Source organism: Emydura macquarii, unplaced genomic scaffold, assembly GCF_026122565.2.
Source record: "Emydura macquarii macquarii isolate MOO-44397 ecotype Brisbane River unplaced genomic scaffold, CSIRO-AGI_Emac_v2 contig_431, whole genome shotgun sequence".
Classification (NCBI taxonomy): domain Eukaryota; kingdom Metazoa; phylum Chordata; order Testudines; family Chelidae; genus Emydura; species Emydura macquarii.
This window is the reverse complement of record NW_027130568.1, coordinates 4,743,136-4,762,138: the sequence shown is the minus strand read 5'-3', so window position 1 is coordinate 4,762,138 and position 19,003 is coordinate 4,743,136.

Below are 19,003 nucleotides of genomic sequence, written 5' to 3'. Positions count from 1 at the left end.
GTATCCTGATTAGCAAACAAAGCAGGTATAGCTACCAATTCTAGGTGGAGACTGTTTTCTTCTTTTTCTTCTTCTTTTTCTTGAGTACTTATCTGTTTAATGGTCCCTCGTGGTAGGGTGTTGGCTACCCTGAGACCCTCTGGTTCCAAAGTCCCTCTTCAGGTGTTAATTAGGGTGCAGGTGGCATGTGATATTCCCCAGTACTCAGACCTTTTTCAAAGGAGTCACATGTCCCCAAAATATGCTGTGCTAGCACTTATAGCATATCGTGATTATTTATAACTTGTTTATATAATTAATTTTGGGAGGAACAAGAGGGATCAGCTGACATACATATTGTCAAATATTCACAAGCACACCTGATGTCGTGCTGTTCTACAGAGTCAGTTGACCCAGGTCAGTTAGTTTCAAATTCACCATTACACACCTCCCTGTGTACATGCTAGACAAACTGGCTAGTGGCTGACCATGACCATTGATCTCTCGCATCAGCACAGCTACACACACACAGGGCCCCCGGATAAATATTCATGGTTTATGTTAGTGCGAAGTGCAAGTTCGGTATTCTCAGTGCTTTTCCATACAATGTGTCTAGTGCTAAGAGGCCTTGTTCCCAGAATCCTCTAGCACTCAGATTTACCAAGCTTTACCAGACTTGTATCAATCACAGTTTTATATATATATATATATATATATATATATATATATATATATATATATATATATATATACTGCAGAGCCTATTATCCAGGGAGGACAAGTCAGTGCACAGTACTTCAAATGCCCTTGATCTTAAAATCAGAAATGTAGCACCAGAGCAAGCAGGGATATCGGTGGGGAAGACGGGGGTCCACTGTAAGTTACCAGCCTTAGCTTCTAAGTCCAAACCGCAGCTTGGGGGTCCTCCTTGAATTTGTCGGGGTTTCTTCAACTGGATCCTCTGTGTAGAGGTGTAGAATCACATGCTCCTTGTCATCTGGGTTTTCTGGGGCATCCTCCATTGTTCCTGCTGCCTCCTCACTCTGGTCCTCATCAGCATTCTGTGGAACAATGAGACCAGCAAGGTTGAGCAGGGGATCATGATCCATTTCTGGCTCTGTATTAGGACCCCTTGACAGCACCCAGTCAAGCTCCTTGTAGAAGGGGCATGTACAATGAGGCCTCCTCAAGCAACTGTTTGAGTCTTTGGCCTTCCTGTATAGTGTTCCTGGCACTGGTGGAGTCTGCTCAATGCCCACCTCCTCCAGCCTCTGGGAATTTTCCTGTTACAGATGTATTTTCCTGCCGCTCTGAAAGAAATCATGGAGAATGATGTACTCCGACTACACACTGGTCAGCAGCCGAGTGTGGTCAGCTGGCCAGATAGCTACTCTTCAAGCAGGATCCATTTTCACTTGTACTGATCTGTAAAAAGTGCAATGGAAAAAGTGCAATGAGTGGTTATGTGTACAAGCCTTTGGTCACCTTTCTCTCCCCCAACAAAGACCCTGTGTTGTGGCCACATACTTAGAATTGGATGTGGTTCTCTCTGCATCTTTAATGCCACACCTGGATCAGTTCTAATCCATAATTTTATCTATATCTCAAAGAGCTCTCTCTCCTTCTACGTGCTGCCTCCATTGCACTTCAGTACTGGGAGCAAATAACCAAGCTCATTCCTGATCTCAGTCCCTTGTGTACTGGCACAAGTTGCCCATTGGGCTGGCCCAATTATTTGTCACTTTCATTTTATCTATCTCTTTTTTAACAAAAGGTTTAATTAATCCCCTTTTTATTAGTTCAGATGCAATGTAAACAGCATGTCAGATGGTGGGTGTCTGAAAATACAGGGCAGCATAGTTCTGAACTTGCAGCTGGTCGTGTTCAGTCATTATTCCGTTGCACTTTAAGCAGAGTGGGATCTTTTCATTTGATGGTGCACAAACTCTCACACATAATTTTGGGCTAGATTGTGGCTTCAAGCCCACATTGGCAGGTGGGAGGGACCGAGAAGGATGAGCTGTGCACTAATAGCAGCTCCCAAAGATGCCCCCTGTTGTGCTGGGGAGTCACAATCAGCAGCAGCTGATGCTACCCCCTTGAATAGGGAGTAGTGTGCACTTCCTCCTGTGCCAATCCAGCTTTGCTTGTGTGTGTGCATGCATGCATGAAAACAGTGTCATATCCTCTCTTTTGCCCTTTATGAGGTTTCTACTATTATTCTTGCCACTGGAGTCCCCTGGTCCTGGTGTACAAGACTGAGTGTGGCTGAACCTTGGACAGAAGAGTTAAGATGAGGGAAGGGAGAAGGCACCTTCAGTTTTCTCCTCAGACCTGCACAAACATTCGCAGTGAAGCTCTAGCCAGCAGTTGTCCTGAACATTTCATGATGAGATCTCTGAGCAGGGATACAGCCTTCCAATTGCTACATGGGTGGCTTGGAGCTAAAACCTTAAAATCCAAAATGCCTCTGACCAATAGTCTCATGTTGAAACATCACCATCTAAATATTGCCTGAGCTGTGTATAGTGTAATGATGTGAACCTGCCAGTCATACTTGTATTAAATAGTCAGCCAGGGACTGGCCTCTAGTATTTAAAACTTGAGTCCTGGTGGAATTAAAAGGGTTAGATCTAAAAAAATGCTGCATGCTGCACATCAGGTAAATAGTTATATAACATTAACCATACAGACTCGTGCCCCTCCCCCCCTGCCCACTTTCTGAGAGGGTCACACATTTCAAATGGACTGTTAATGTAATTAGTTGTTTTATAATTATATAGCTAATTAAGTTATGGGGAAGAGACCTGCTGGCAGTAGAACCAGAATCCACATTAGAAAAAGAGCAATCTTACAACCTTAGGTCAGCAGGATCTCTATTATATCTGTCTAACCTGAGCTTCCTTCAATATCAGGTCAGTACATTTTCTTAGTGCTCATGGGAGACAAGTTTTATGGATAACAGAATATTTCTATAATAAATCACTTTCTTACAGATAACTATAAATCTGCTTCCTTCAGGCGCTAAACACAGCAGCAGTAACAGACACTGGATTGCTCTTTCTTCTGTCCTTGAAATTAAGAGCTGGAAGGTACTCTGGGCAGTTAATTGGCCTTCTTAGCTAGAGACCTACGTTCTACACATACAATTTAGATTGTTGCATGCTAAATTTTAAAAAGTATCACTTTCTGGTAGGAAACATATATTTCTGACCTGTAAGCGTTATCCATCTAAGTCACAATAGATATGCTGACAGCCGCCATCGTATCATTCATAATATCACGACTGTACATTTTTTGCACTGTACATCAGTCATTCCATGATGTCAAAACATCCTCTGTAAGTAGCATTGGAAGGACTATGGAGATCCTACATGTAACAGGGTGGCTTGCCCGGTGGCCTGGAGAACCTCGGGTTAAGCCAACCTGATAACAGAATGAGCCCCACCTCAGGGGAATAAGGGCTTGTCTATACTTACAGTGCTCCAGTAGCACAGTACCACTTAGTGAAGACATTACCTATGACGACAGGAGAGCTTCTCCCATTGGTGTAGGTACTCCCTGTGACCCGATGTGCCTAGGGTAGCCCACCTGAAAATGCCAAGGTCAGGGCAGGTTGCAAAAAGGAGCAGATTCTCCCAAAACTGATGGCTAACACTGCAGTTAGATTCACCAACCAGTCACAAACAGTGCTCCTGAATCCCACACGGATTATCAAGAAGCGCAAAAAGAAGTCACATAGCCCCCTTTATTGCATTTCAGTCTCTGGCTCCCAATCAGCAAGTAGATCCAGTAAAGAGATAAGTTATTTAAAACTCTATTCTCTTTAAAAAATGTTCTGATCCCCAAAGGGTCAGCCACATTACCAGATCAATATTAGTTTGGAGTTTTACCCAAAATATCACACTGCCAGTCAATCCTTTAGAATACAACATTAAAGATTTATTATAAAAGAAAAGAAACAAACAAGAAGAGAGATGTTAAATGATCAAAGCAATCGGATAGATACATATGACTTCACAGTCCATATATCAGGTTCTTATCAGTGTAGGTGAGTTTGCAGGCTTGTAAATTTCCTCTGGAGCATATCCAGTACCTGGATGGGTCCTTTGTTCAAAGCTTCAGTTGTGGAGAAGTTGATCCAGAGTTAAGAAGCAGGAATGAAGACCAAATGGAGATGGTGAAGCTGCCTTTTATATCCTTTGCCATGTGCCTTGTCTCAAACACTAGCTCATAGCACATGGGTATGGAAAACAGCTTGGAGTCCCATGTCTACAGGCATGTCCCTACCTGTCTTTCTGACTCATCTGCATAGCCCCTGACTTCTCTCCCTGGGCCATTGTATAGCTGATTGCTCTTGATGGGCCATAAAGCAGGCTTGATAGTGCTGATGCTAATCTGTCTGGGGGTGTCACCCAGTTGCACAGCGCAAGTTTTAGATACAGATATATCACACATATTCATAACTTGCAATACAAAGATGATAAATACATATAGATAAGCATATCATATTTAGTAAATCATAACTTTTCCATTGATACCTTACATGGCATATCTTGTAAGATACATTGCAATTTTGTCATATTGGTATTAATAATATTATAAATGGTTACTCATATTTCATACAGCATCACAGTCCCCCTCCCCGAGAGGCAGTAGCTATGTCGACGGGAGAAGCCCTCTCGTCGACATAGTGCTGTCTGCACCGGGAGTTCGGTCGGTATAACTGCTTCGCTCAGTGATGTGAAATCTGAGCAGCAGTTATACAGACATAAGCTGGTAGTGTAAACCAAGCCTCAGGCAAATACCCCATAAAGAACAAAAGGTGGCTGCAGTAAGGGGACTGAAAGCTAGGCTTAAGTGGTAATAAAGACCAGCTGGGGAAAGTGGTGTGTGTGTGTGTGTGTGTGTGTGTGTGAGAGAGAGAGAAAGAGAGAGAGAGAGAGAAGGAGAGAGAAAAGGAAGCAAGGCAAGGCAAGCCAAGCCAAGCAAATAAGCAAGCTAGCTCTCTCACTGTCCAGACAGGGAGGCCCAGGAAAGACCCGGATTTAGGGCTTGTCTACATGAGTGTTTATGCTGGCAAAACTTCTGTTGGTCAGTGGGGTGTTTTTTCCCACCGCTAAGTGACAAAAGTTTGGCAAAAGCACTAGTGTAGAAATCACTATGTTGGTGGGAAAGCGTCCCCAGCTGACATAGCTACTGCCCCTCATATAGGTGGTTTTATTATGTCGGCGGGAGAGTTCTCTCCTGTCAACATAACGTGGCTACCTTAGCGTTTATGCCAGCAAAACATATGTAACTCAGTGAGGTGTTTTTTTCACACTCCTGAGTGACAGATGTTTTCCCGGCATAAGCGCTGGTGTAGTCAAGCCCTTAGTGGGAAAGAGACCGAGACCTAGAGGAGAAATTGAGGTAGGAAGTGATCCAGGGAAAACTACAACATAGGTAGAGCAGATCTAGCTGTTCAGTTAAGGGCCCTGGATCCAGAGTAGAGGGTGGGGCTTGGTTCCTCTAGTGGCACCATGGAAGATGGTGTACAAACCCACTTGAAGGGTTATTGAGCCCAGAAAGGGGGCTACAGGCTGAGGAAGAACTGCAGAGAGGAAGAAGGATTTTTGTTTGTGGTAAGGGCAGTTTTGGGACTTTCAGTTGGATCAACAGTGACCCGGGGAGGGGCGGGGGGGGGACTTAAGGGCTGGAGGGCTAAGTCACTGGCAGAGGAACTGCTAAAGCAAGCATCAGCAGGGGGCACTAACCCAGTGTGAGCTGCTACACTACTCCTGGCCACAAGGGGGCACCTAGCCATGAGTGGACTCACACTACCAAGCAAATTAATTTGCTTTTACACAAATGAAAATAATATTTCCATGTGTCACAATCAACAGCCCGCCAGCTTTATATGAGCACTTTTAAGTCTACAATGAATTCAAATGTGGGTTATTTGAGGGGGGAAGGGGAGCCAGGACTTTAGGGAATTCAGTTCTGTACAAGACACAAATATCAAATATTTGTTGGCACACTAAGTATTTACCACAGGATGTCTTTAGGCTGTCATTGGTATAGTTTTCCTATGCTAATCTCCCATAAAAAGTCATTTCATAGCTATAATGTTTTGATGTGAAACCTGATTGTGGTACTTGCTTTTTTTAGGGGTCTGTTGTGCTGTCTTTACAAGTGTTTAACTCCTGCTAATTATAATGGCAGTTGCCATCAATGCCAGAACAAACCCTTTAGGATTTATCTCCTCAGCAGCTGGAAGGTGTAATTCCCATCTTGAGTACATGTACACATGCTAGCTATGATTGAGGTAGCACCTAAAAATAGCAGAATAGCTGCAATGCGGGAAGTGACTCAGGTTAGCTGCCTGGGTACGTATTCAGGGAGTCAGAGGGGACTATTTGGATGGCCAGCCCAAGCTGCTGCCTGTGTAGCCATGGAAACACTGATAATTTTAGCATACTATCTTGAGCAGAACTAGCAGGTGAATGTCTACCCAAGTTAGGAATTACACCTGCCAGCTTCTATGTAGACGTACCCTTAGTGACTAGATGGTAAATTCTAGAGTGATGGTAGCAACACAAGGCCTAAATGGTGGGGAAGACAAAGAAACTGAGAGACTCTCGGCTTTATACTATTTGAGTCCAGGGTGGGTGGAGGAGCCACCGGATCCAGGACTCAACTGATTGCGGGGGGCAACGAATGAGAAAACAGGAAGGGGCATAAGGGTCAAAGGGTCAGATGGAGGGAACTCTCAGCTTTATAATGGGAATGCAAGGAATTCCTTGTTTTTAGATGAAACTGCCAAGCAATACATGTGAGGCCTCAGAATTCTTAAACTGTCATCTATCTTCTGAAGAAGAAAGCTCAGCTTCAATTTAATTTGCAATGTTTAAACATATGCCCTCTTTGCTGAGTGTGACTGCAGCTCCTGTGTTTTACAATTAGTATATTAACTGAATAAGATCATGGTCAGAAAACAACTTTGTAACAGTGACATCTTGGCGGGCATAATTAGCATCTCACCATGATTTTGGTATCCAATTTCTCAGTTTACGCAAGACAGTTTATGCAAGTACTGCAACCAAATGTCTGAAAAACAAAGCAGTATTCTGTCATGTTACTCACTGCTCATCACCAATGATCAAGACTATGGAGTCAGAATTCAGCTGGCTGGCAGTTCTGTTATGCATTTAATTCCTGAGGCAAAATAGAATAAATCTAGCTCATTCTTTGGCAGCTATTCTGACGCAACAGCTGTGGCAATAGCAAAGACTTATTTCTGTTAACTAAGTAAGCAAATTTGACTGGAGTGGAGGCACACATGTGGCTAAATTTTCAAAGTGACTTCTTAAAAATGTTCCCACCATATTTGGAAAAGGACCTATTTTCACAAGAAAAATCCTGCAGATGCATATGCAGAACAAGCTTTCGTTCATAAAACCATTTGTACTTGCAAATGTTACAGATGCACTTTTGTAGGCCATTTTTGAAAATATGATCCAAAAGGGATCAAATAAAAATTGCTGTCCCAGAACATATCAATGGGCCTTCCAGTCTTTCTCTGATAGTATATAATTCTTAATGCTTCAGAGGAAAATAAAAAAACCTCAATGGGGCAGATGATGTGCAGTTCCAAAGTAACATTTTTAAAGAACAGTTTTTCTTATAATTACTAAACAGCTCATAAGCCAATCCATTCTTATACCCTTATAGGTATCTGGCCCAAAAGAACTCTTATGTAGTCACATAACATCTCTATATCTTTTGCACTGTTATCTTATTTAATTGATCTTAGCTTTAAGCACAAGAGAGGGCTCTAAATAGCTTGTATTGGATATTAAAAATTCACATATTAATAATCTCTTTAAAAAAGAACACATCTTGATCCTCAGGTATCAAGGTGTGGTGGATGTGGAATTGGTCTGTGTGACGGGGTGTACCAGTCCCGAACTGGACAAGAAGAGGTTAACCCCATATTCTGGGCCGAGGAAGCCATGTCCCCTCCTCACTGCTGGGCATGCTCCAACTGGAGCCTCAGTATAAAAGGGAGCAACCCAGCTCACTTGAGGCTGACTTCTGAAGAGAGAGGATGCATAGTGGAGGGTTCCCCTTGGGAGATGCTGGTGCCCCCAGATAGTAAGCAAAATGTCTGGTTACTCTAGTTGCAACTGCTCAGAGATTCCCATTGGGAAGAACTGCAATTGGTGAACCTAGTCACACCTGCTGGGTCAGCATGGTTGATACAGAATATTTACTGTAGTCCAAGGCTCAGCCTAAGAGCAGGAGACTTGCATGATTCCATCCCAGGAGAAGTAAAGGCCTGAGACCTGAAGGGATGCACTTAGAGACCAGAAGGGAGACAGAGATAGGCAGCTAGCCCTGTAACCTTGACACAGATATGGTCCTGATTATACCCTGTAAAACCCACTGACTTGAGTTGGGCACCAGTATGTAGTTTCATAAGTACTGTTGTAATTCTCTGGATTATAAATGGAAGCAAGAATTCTCCTGAACACAGCTGACAGTGGAATTATCATAGTGTACCACCAATTGAGGCATATAATAGCACCATTATAGACTACCTTAATATTTATTAAGTTTTAAATTTCATTTTGGCTTTTAGTCAAAAAGACATGAATCATTTGTCATTTCCAAAGCTGCTTCTATAACCACATTACCACTATTGATCAAGAGTGGCTTCAAGTTTTATTGGGACAAATTCTACTCTTAGTTAGTTAAATCTGGAGTAACTCCACTAATTTTTATTGATGTCAAAAAGCATGTGGACAACTGAGAGGACAATTTGACCCATTGTATTTGGCTGTCATTTGAGAACTAATATAACTAAATAGGGGTTGGAACAAACTGTTAATTTACCTCCAAATAAGTGAGGGTTCAAAAGCTACAGACCGCGACCCTGGTATGTCTACTTGCACTATCCCTGGGGCAGCTGATGTTGCCATTTTTTCCTTGTCTATCCTGGAAGTAAAGCACTAGGTATTCAAAGATAACTGCTAAGCAAAGTAATACACTAGTCTGCAAATTCCTTGAATTTGCATACCAGTGTATGGAAAAACATACAGCAGAATCCTTTGCTTAAAACTGACCACTTAGCAGTAGTTAGGCATACTGAACATTAAAATAAAATGTTTGTTTTTACCACAAACTTTTTCGTTTTAGGGTTTTTTCTCAAGATGAGGATGATTTTATAATGGGTGATTTGATAGTCCAGTTAAAAAAAAAGATTACTGTAAATTGTCATCTTGTCAAGAATGACAACTGATCAAACTAATTTCAAGCTTATTTTAATTTTGCTAATGGATGAATGTTAAGTGACTAGCTTTTGCTAGGGTTCTTTCCCCACCCCAATTAGCTGTTTTAATAGGAGTTTTATGTTGATGTGCCTCCAATTTACAGGAAATTCATCATCTCAAGTCCTTTTCAAACAGAGGACCATACCAGCTTCCTCAAAAGTGATCTTATGTACCTGGATTTATTTTTTCTGAGGAGCACATATTTAGTCCCTGTGCTGTGCAAAACAGAATATTTTTAATTGTTTGTTTAAATCAGACTTTTCCAAGTTGATGCTTACTAACAATTACCTAATTTTTAATCTGATTGGACTGAGCTAGGCCTCACAGATGATTTGTTCAAAAACCTTGCAGTGCCCCCCCTTAAGGTCAAGTAAGTAAAGTTGCAAACTAGGAGAATCAAGGTTAAGGCTGAGAAGCCTAATCTTTTTGGGTCATGAAGCTACCTGAGGGAAAAATAATATTCTAGACCCTCTAAGACCAGCCCCCTTGGAAAGAGGAAGTCACAACATCAACATACAGGTTATGCCAGCCTTTGACCAATCTCTCCCTGCTCCTGAAGGTCATCTAGCAAGAAACATCATGCCATGCCAGCAGAACACCACTGTCTGATGCCTTGGCTGCACTTCCATCTCGTACCCTGTAAGAGTCCAGAAGACTGTGACTGAAGAGTTCACAAACTCACTGTTATATTAAGTATCTTTTTCATTTTCATTTTTGTATTAGCTGGGAGATGTCCCAGCCTTTTTATAGCCGCCTTATTTTTAGGCTATGAAAATGTGGCTGTACGTATGAGCACCCAAAAAGTCCACATGAGGAAGGCATGAGAGAGAAAATTCCCCAAATTAAAACATCCCTAAATATCATCTCATAAAATTGCTCATTAGAGTTTGTTCTATGTTTAAAAGTTTTGAAAAACTTGGGAGTGTCTAATTTCTGCAGTAAATGAGTTGTCAAATTTCTTTTTATCAAAGGTGTTCTGTTACAGTAGTATAACATCTTAGGCAGGTGAGGAGGAGGGAAGGCTTATTCACAACATAAGAACTGAACTCTAAGAAGGAAGCTTTATAACTGTCTGTAAAGTTATAGCTGGACATTATATCATCTGGTTTTAGTACTAAACTGCTTCACCAGCTTTAAATCATAGATTAAAAAAAAAAAAAAATTCTTGGGATTTACAACCAAACAGTCAGTTATCATCTTAGAATGTATAAGAATTGATTATTTTTATAATAATTTGATGTAACTAATTTTGGTAACCAAACCCTGATTCAATATTAAGACCAACTTGATTTGACATTGATATGATCTTGATTTGATAGCAGTGATGTTTTGTGTTTAGTTAGCTTAGATTTGATGTTTTCTTGATTTTATTTTTGTTTTTCAGTGTCTTTAATAAATTTAAAAAAAAAAAAAAGTTGTAGTTCTTTCAATAAGCAAATATGGGTCCAGAACCTTTGAAGACCTGAGTGGACATCACCCAGTCAGTTTAAAGCCTACTCAGCTCCCCCTAATGGAACACTTTGAAAAGGTAATTTTAAGCACATTATGGATAGAACAAGCAATACATTTAGACTTCATGCAATTTATAGTGTGCTTGTGGAGCTCCCAGTAAGGTCATTGCTGATCCAAGGTTGTCTATACTCTTCCCCCTCCCTCCCTTTTTTTAAATCTGTAAGGATTATTGTTTGGAGGAGATGAAGGGAAGGATATTCAGTGGAAGGTTGTCAAGTCCAAATAAGGAATAAAATTGCTAAAACGGAATTGAATTATGAACTTTATAAAACAGTTCAAGTCAACTTGACTTGCAGATCAGATTAATAGAAACTAGGACTCACAGTTGTCAAAGATGAACAGTAATGTTAATCCACGACTGTTTAATTGTTTTAACAAGCTCAGAAACCTTACCAAATTTTGATAGAACTCTGCACTGTTCAGAGACTGATTTTTGTCCAAGGACATTTGGGCAATTACACTTCTTGCAGATGTCATGGTATCAGATTTGTGGGTTATGATGAGCCAAATGGCATTTTGGATACTTGACAAATAGCATTTGAAAAATGTGCATTAATAGAGCCAGGCACAACTATCATGCCTTTGAAGCAGCAACAGAAATAATTACATGGATAAAGAATGATATCCTGAGAAGTTGGTTTCTAAGGACCAGATCAAAAGGCCAGTGAAGTCAATGGGAGTCTTTCCATTTATTTTAACGGGCTTTTGGTCACACCTTAAACTGAGAATTCACTTGGAAAAATCAGTCCAGAGACCCCAGTTATATGAAGGCTTCTCTGAATTCAGGTCTGCAAAGTTTGCTCAAGACAAAAAAAAATTTTTGAGACTTGTACTTGTCTTGACAAAACCATAACAATGTTAACTCAAGAGTTCTGAAGGAACTCAAATGTGAAATTGCAGAACTAACTGTGGTACATAACTTACCACTTAAATCAATTTCTGTATCAGCTTACTAGAGGGTTGCTAATGTGACACCAATTTAAAAAATAAAAGATCTAGAGGCAATCCTGGCAGTTACAGGTGAGTAAGCTTAGCTTCTGTTCTTTACTATAGTTTCAACCAATTTGCCAGGTACTGAACTATCAGACACATAGATGAATACAACTTGTTGGGGAAGAGTCAACATGACTTTTGTAAAGGGAAATCATGCCTCACCAATTTATTAGAATTCTTTGAGGGGGTCAACAAACAGTCACACAGGGGTGATCTACTGGATAGAGTGTACATGGACCTTCAGAAAGCCTTTTACAAGGTCCTTCACCAAAACTTTTTAAGCAAAGTAAGCTGCCCTGGGATAAGAGGGAAGGCCTTCTCCTGGATCAGTAACTGGTTAAAAGATAGGAATAAAGTATCAGTATCCAGAATGGAGAGAGGTGTCCCCTACAGATCTATGCTGGGACCAATGCTATTCAAAGTATTCAGACATGATCTGGAAAAGGGGATAAACAGTGAGATGGCAAAATGTGCAGCTGATACAAAATTACTCAAGAAAGTTAAATCCAAAGCAGACTGCAAAGAGTTACAAAGGGATCTTACAAAGTGGGTGACTGCGCAACAAAATGGCAGATAAATTTCAATGTTGATAAATGCAAAGTAATGAAAGTGGAAAAACATAATCCCAACCATACATATAAAATGATGAGGTCTAAATTAGCTGTTACTACTCAAGAACGATCCTGGAGTCATTCTGGATAGATCTCTGAAAACGTCAGTTCAATGTGCAACAGCCATCAAAGCTAATAATGTTAGGAACCAATAGGAAAGGGATAGATAAGACAGCAAGTATCACTCTATATCACAGAAAGTATGCCACTATATAAAGCCATGGTATGCCCACACCTGGAATACTGTGTACCTTTCTGATCATCCCATCTCAGAAAAGATATATTAGAAATGGAAAAGGTACAGTGAAGGGCAACAAAAATTAAGGGTATGGAACAGCTTCCATGAGGAAAGATTAAAAAGACTGGAAATATTCAGCTTGTAAAAGAGATGACTTAAGGGTGATATGATAGAGACTTATAAAATCATGAATGATGTGGATAAGTGAATAAGGATGTGTAATTTACCTCTTCACATCACATAAGAAACAGTGATCACTCAATGAAATGAATAAGCAGCAAGTTTAAAAAAAAATACTACACACAATCTGTGGAACTCAGTGGCAGGGGATGTTGTGGAGGTCAAAACTATAAGTAGACTCAAAAGAGAATTGGACAAGTTCATGGATGATAGATCCATCAATGGCTATTAGCCAAGGTGATCAGGAATGCAGCCCCATGCTCTGGGTGTCTCTAAGATTGATTGCCAGATGTTGGGCATAAGTGGATCACTTGATGATTGACCTGTTCTGTTAATTCCCTTTGAAGCATCTGCATTGGCCACTTTCTGAAGACAGGATACTGGGCTAGAAGGACTTTTGGTTTGATCCAGTATGGCCTTTCTTATGTTCATAATAATTCTTCTGTGTTAAAATGGGAATAAAGAGTATCCATCCCTACTGTCCAATTATGTCTATATTATTATTTATAATTTTATCACTTTTGAATAAACTAAGAAGGCTGCACATAGGAAGATGCAATACCTACTTTGCCTTCAGTTACAATCATCATTCTGTGGTTGGCCCTGCCTTCTTTTTCGTATTTGTCTACCCTCCCCAAGACAATGTAGTTTGACAGGACAAGAGGAGGAGAGACAAACATTCTTTCTCCTTAATCGACTCCAATACTTTCTGCCTGATACAATGACGTAAGAGCTATTCCCATGATGTAGGCATACTTTTACATAGCATTTTTGTCCCACTGGAAATAACACCAGTTTTTAAGAAATTCTGTGGGTTCCTTTGAAAGCCCAGAGTGAGAGAGAGGTGTCTCTCTGTATGACCCATTTTTATTAGTTATTAACCTGGTGGAAGCTGTATCATAAAAAAAGTCTTTAACCTCAGCACTCACATCATTGCTTTCTGTTTTGTTCCATGACTCAGACTGTGAGGTAGACGTGGAGGTTAGTGCACAGACTTGCAAATACTGCCATAGAGAGTTTTTGGTAACATGAGATTGCGGATCAGGCATTCTAGGTTATTTTCTCAGCTCAGACTCTATATTGATGATAACAATTTCTCTGTGCCTCAGTTTCTCCATATGTAAAATAGGATAATGCTCCCTAAGAATTGGGGGATTTAATTAATGACTGTAAACGGTTTTGATTTAGTCAGATAAAAGGTACTACATAAATACAGAATACCACTTATTTATTAGTGGTAGAGATATGAATTATTAAAGAGCCTCTAATTCTCTGAACACCATGTTGGGAATGTACTAGGGTATATTTTAATGTGATACAGAAATTATTACTCTCTCAATATTTAAAGAGGAATGATTTCCTGTCTTGAAGACTACACTTGAATTAGTGTAGTAACAAAAATATATCAAAGTTTTGCTAGATGGGAATATTTTCAGTCAAAAAATGGCTTGTATCTGTTAAAACTACTTTAAATCTCAACTTGATTTCTTCTCTCTGAGAACTATGTATGGTGGGACTAGAGGACAATCCTAACATCCAAAGACCCTTGGTGACAATTAAACAGTGGTATCCTGAGAACGTATCAAGGTTTACCTCTGCAGTCATAGACCCTCCTGGAATGTTTTATGTGATATATTATCTTTTTTAGGAAATGGAGTACAGCAGACCTCTTTTCAAAGCCAACTATGTCTCTGGAGCTGCTGAGAGGATGATGTAGTGCAGTGTGTACAAATAAACTTGAAGTTCAGCTGCTTTAACCACATACATGAGAATTAACTGTTAACTTTAAATTGTACAATTAGAATCAGTTTAGTGTTTTAAAAAAAAGAGAGAGAGAGAGAAATGGGACTAGTGATTATGCAATGTGCAACCAGCCTGAGCCAAAATCTTTATGTAACCAGACTGGGCCCTTAAATAAAGACACCCAGTTATGCAGCTGGATGTTAGGTATTGCCAAACCTTTCTGGGAGGTGGATGCAGATACAATTTATGCAAATTTCATTCCGTCTTTCAACTTTCCAAATGAACCATGACAGCACTTAATTTAAATGGATGCTATATTGCTGAGGAATATGACACACTTGTGTAGAAAGTTAAGTATTTTTGATAAAATATCACACACCTGTATCTCCAAAGTTTTTGATATTTGCTAAGAGACTAATGCAAAAGCGTATGATTTCTCTGCCCTACGGAAACAAATTCTCAAGTATTAAAGCACTAAATCATTCACCAAACAGAATTCCTTTGATAGGAGTAAGGTTCAGATCTTTTCATTTTGTTTTGAGACTTTTTTGTTTTGCTGTTTCACCATGGGCATCTATATTTGACACCAATGGAATTACAGAGTGCACTAGGTCAATCAGATATACAACGGTGTCATATGGATAAAGTTAAATCAGTAATGATTGCCAAAAGATTTAGATACAAGCAATTTGTATAGAATATTTCATATGAACTGTATCTCAAAATGCTTTAAAAAGCTAAATGAAAATAAGAGGGAGGAGTCAGAAAAACTACAAGGTATGGGCAAAGAAGAAAAGATGTGTTTAACTATGATTATAAATGAAATGAAAGGTAAAATCACCATAGCTGCTTCCAAATTCTACCTGCAATGTTGCACATGGAGACACTTTGTAAGATGTGGACATATTGGGGAATTAGCTACTGTAGCAATCAAAACTCTAGGTAAAAATCTAGAGTCCAAATTAAAGCACATCTTGAAATTTGGCTCAGACTTTAGTAAGAAGAAATATAGGAAAGCTGTTCCTGATGGTAGAGAAGGAAAATGGTCTTACACCATAAGTAGCCAGGTTTTGTGGCAGGACCAAAAGGAAGTCATTGCTAAGGGAGTAGAACAGGAGGAGAGTTTCTGAGAGACGCTGGAGCAAAATTATGGCTGATTTTAAGAATAGAAAAGGCACTTTTAAAGTAGATTTTTAACTAGAAGGGAAGGATGTTATGGTTGTGCCTCTTTCTATAAGGGAGATGAAGGTATGCAGCATTCCGCCCTTACTGGAATATGGACCGCCAGGACTCATAGAAGCTGTAGAGAAAGGAGTTGCAACAGTCAAGTTGAAAAGAGGCATGATGAGGATTTTATCAAAGGTGAAATCAAGATAGTGTCATGCACAGGCATTGTGTTTGAGGTGATCATAGGAAGAGTTTCAGAAAGAATAGGAATATTGGGAAGAGAGAATTCACCTGGAGCGAATAATGGAGGTAAATGGAAACTCTGAACTGAGATAGAAGAGACAGCCATGTTTCAGAATCCTCTTTTTACAGAAAATAAACACATTTCTCTTTGGGACATTTAGCAGAAGGAAAACTATAATCAGGTTAGACCAAAGAGTAGGTCTTACAAAAAGTATCTACCTATTTGAGTATCATCTATAGATAATGACAAAGAGAGAGAAGTTAAATAGAGCAAACAGCCAAGATATGAATTTCTTAGGATACTGGAGCGGAAGATGCTTAGCACAAAGGGGGAGTTTGAGATTAATATGATGGATGGAAAAAGAGATTGAAAGGAGCTGTTTGAAAGGTAGAAACTGACAGGAGGTAAGAGAAGACAGAGCACTGTCTGTACATCTTGTGAACTTGTGGAACACTACAGAGATAAGCTGTTAATCAATGTTGGCCCACTTTAATGAGACTCAGTGAATAATTCCCCCAATGGCATTACTCCTACCCAATTCTTCTAGAGATCAATAGAAATATATACAGTAGAAACTCAATTATCTAAAAGTGAACAGTTAAGCAGAGATGTGTTCAACAAGGGAGCTTGCTGGCTAAAGGCAAGGAAAGTAGCTGCCTACACCAACCATTCCCCTTTGACTGAACAAAGAGAACAGCTATGTCAAACACATACAAACTTCTGTACAGAAATAGATTCTTCAGAAAACTGAAACTTCTGTATCTGAAGGTCAGGATTTTCCTTTGAGGTTTAGCTAAAGAGGAAGGCATGGGGAGAAGTTGCCTGAGCTACTAGCTTCCCCAAAGCCAGCATACTGAAGAGGAGTTGATAGGAAAGAGAAGCTATATTATCCTCTTTCTGTTTAATATTGTTTGTGTGTGTAACATAGTTCCTGTCTTACTTTATTTACTTCAGCAAAGTATGTCAGTGCAGATTTGGGTCTTTGTGTCTGCATAAAAAGGCAAATAAGAGGTATGAAAGGCTAGGTCTTGTCTTTTTAAATGAGCTCAGAGGTTGTGATTCTTTGTTTTTGGTCTAGGCCCAGCATCTCCTGGTTGGATTATTTCAAGTTTTGAGATGCTTCAAATCCTGATCTTTAACATTTCAAAATTTAGAACTTTTTGCCTAAGTTATACAGCAGAGTAAAATAATTTAATAGACAGGCATAATTAGGGATTGCTTAGATGCACGTGGACACCAAGAAAAACTTATGCAAAGGAAAGCCAACTGGCAGGAAGAAGTCAGAGTGGATTTGGGAATAGTTAAGGGCATCTGAAGATTGATGAGGACAGCAGGCAGGGCAGACAGCTGAGAGAGGCAAAGCAGAAGGATAGGTATACATCCCTGGGGTAGGCACTGACAGTAAGTAGGGTCCAGATAGTCTTATCTGCTAACCCCTCTTGCAAAAAAGTGCTTAACCACACCCCATCCAAACTGCCAAACCTTCCTTCACTTCCAGTACCCAATGAAGTGTCCTTAACCAGCATCCCCTAACCTTTTTCTCCTTTGGTGTAGCATTTGAAAATATTAAACAAAACTTGGTCATTATTGATCACCTTTGATTTAGATAGATCAGAGACAGTGATCTGTGAAGGAAATAGCTTCCTGGACTTTTCTCTCATGTAAATATCCATATATTTCAGGAATCCAACATGGGGAAAAGCATGTTCTTACTTCCTTAGTGCTTAGGGTGACTGACCACATTCAGATTGAGAAAGGGCTTTCATTAGTCTCCTACAGATCCATCTAGCCTTGTGCTTTCTTCTGAAGAAATGTTATTAAATCTATTTTAGGAAGTGACCATGTTAGCTAAGCAATTCCTTCTCTTTACTTCACAACTGAGGCACAATGCCATTCCACTAAAAAGCGAAACACTCCCACGGGAACTCATGAGTTTCCCACCAATCTCATTGTGGAAACATGAGTTTCTGTTCTTGTCTGATGGGAGCACTTTACTTTTCATTGTATGACTGTAACTTACAGACAAAAGGAACTTCACTCTGCCACTGATGCTGTTTCTGTAATTGCTCGTGAAAAATTTCTTTCCACTGTTAGACCTCTGTGAATCTAGCCTCTGTGGAAAAAGTAATTGCAGCAATGTTTATTATTACTTTAATAAACCCCCTTAGTATGTGTGTCAATAGAGTAATAAAACAACCTTGCAAACTGATGGATATCTCTGATTAGTTAGTGAGAAGAAAATTTAGCACTGCTGAGCTGTGGGAGAATGAGGGCATCCATAGATGTTTGCTAAGGAAACAGCCCTATATTAGAGACCTCAAATTTTACCAGAAAAGTTTCTAAATTTTGAACTTCATGCACAAAGCATCACATAGCGTGATTCCTTTATTTTTAATCGCTACATGTTACATGATAGGGTGCATAAAAACACCTTTTACTTATATGATGGAGAATTCACTAGGTACTTGATTATCCATAAATTGGTTATTGAGATCATGAGGATGAGTAGAAAGAGGAGAGGGATGATAATAAACGTTTCTTTCAGAATCACATTTAGCATCCCCCATACTACTACTTTACATATTTTTGCCAGGGTGCAAATAAAATAACCCCTTCTGCAATTTTCACTCATACAGTATATCAGCACAAATAAGATGCCACTAGAAAACCCTGCAGGGAATAGAGTAATTTCTTCTAGATTCTCTAAAGGCATGTAACAGTCTTATGAGGGCTGATGTACACCCAAACATGCACTGAAATAACTACATTTTTAAATTAACACTTTTTATTATTTCAATCCAAAATCTGTTTGTGTGCACTCTCATATTTTGTAATAAAAGGAGAGTTAGTAACTCTTGCAATTTTATCAGGTGCCTGATGTTGTTTGGTTTTCTTAAAGTCCCAGCTGCTGGAGTCATGTTTTTGTCTAGGATGCCTCGCTTTTATCATAAAACTAGCCAAAAGTTTCTAGCCCTATGTCTGTGAGGAGAAGCTTGAAAACATGATAGAAAGAACCCACACA